Source organism: Cricetulus griseus (assembly GCF_003668045.3).
Source record: "Cricetulus griseus strain 17A/GY chromosome 1 unlocalized genomic scaffold, alternate assembly CriGri-PICRH-1.0 chr1_0, whole genome shotgun sequence".
Classification (NCBI taxonomy): Eukaryota; Metazoa; Chordata; class Mammalia; order Rodentia; family Cricetidae; genus Cricetulus; species Cricetulus griseus.
The window spans coordinates 166,809,549-166,810,576 of record NW_023276806.1 but is presented as its reverse complement, the minus strand read 5'-3'; the positions used below and the strand labels follow the sequence as shown (position 1 = coordinate 166,810,576).

The following is a 1,028-nucleotide window of genomic DNA, read 5'->3' as shown; positions in this document are numbered from 1 at the left end:
TGGTTCATAGCAAGTACATATTTGTCATTACTAATATTAATCTATTCAGAGTATCTAATAAAATGCTGAAGTCTGGATAGATTAATATAATAGCACCACTTTACTTTTTGTAGGACTAGAGGGTGGTGAGTTCAAGATCAAAGTGCCACCAAATTTGGTCACTACTGAAGCCCCTCTTCTTGATTTATAGGCAGCTTCAATACTGTGCCCCCACTTGGTCTTTCCTCTAAGCTCACTTCCCTACTAAGGAGACTCCTGCTCCTTATTCTCTGTCTCTGTCTCTCTCTATCTCTGTCTCTGTCTTTCTTTCCATACCTTATTCATACACAAGTCTTAAAAGCTAGAATGATTTTTATTCCTTTTCCACTGTAAATACAATAACCTCCTTGAAGGTTATTGTATTTTTCTCCAAATGCAGTAATGTTGAGGGTTGGGATTGAACATATGAACATGGATGTGTATAAGATACTATTTTTATATTGACTCTCTCAGAATGTTGACATAAATATCACTGGAGATGCAAAGAAATGTACATGTAAGTAATGTATGAGTACATAGAAAATTAAAGTAAGCCATACTCCAACATTTTGGTTTCTTATGTAGGATTAATTCCAAATTTATCGACACTGATAGAGTGATAAAATCTTTTTTGGTGGTAGTTGGATACAGGGAATACAGTGAACCCTTACTATGAATTATTCAGTTCAGTTTTCCACATTTGGGAATTTGCAGTTGTCAGCACATCTGGGGTGCAAGGGATAAGCCTAGCCATTCGATATCCACCTGCATGGGCATGGTATCCCTTCCTGACATGTAAGTATAAATTCTTAAGTGATTCTTGATTGTGTAATTCTTTAGGGTATTGACATGTTCAGACATGTTCACAGGTTACTGAGGAGGATCTAGAAGTACTCTTAAGAGAAACCAGGCAATAAGCCACAAGTTTAATTAGGATACATAGAAGAAATACATAAGTTTCCTGACTGTATGTGGAAACATATATGTCAATTCAAATTATCTACAAAAAT

At 35.6% G+C, this 1,028-nt stretch overlaps 1 non-coding gene across 1 annotated transcript; it reads right to left on the bottom strand.

Annotated features, from left to right (window-relative positions):
- Window positions 1–659: 659 nt before the first annotated feature.
- On the bottom strand, window positions 660–821 carry LOC113833334. The gene has a single exon (XR_003480973.1). It is a non-coding gene; the product is annotated as a U1 spliceosomal RNA (small nuclear RNA).
- Window positions 822–1,028: the final 207 nt, after the last annotated feature.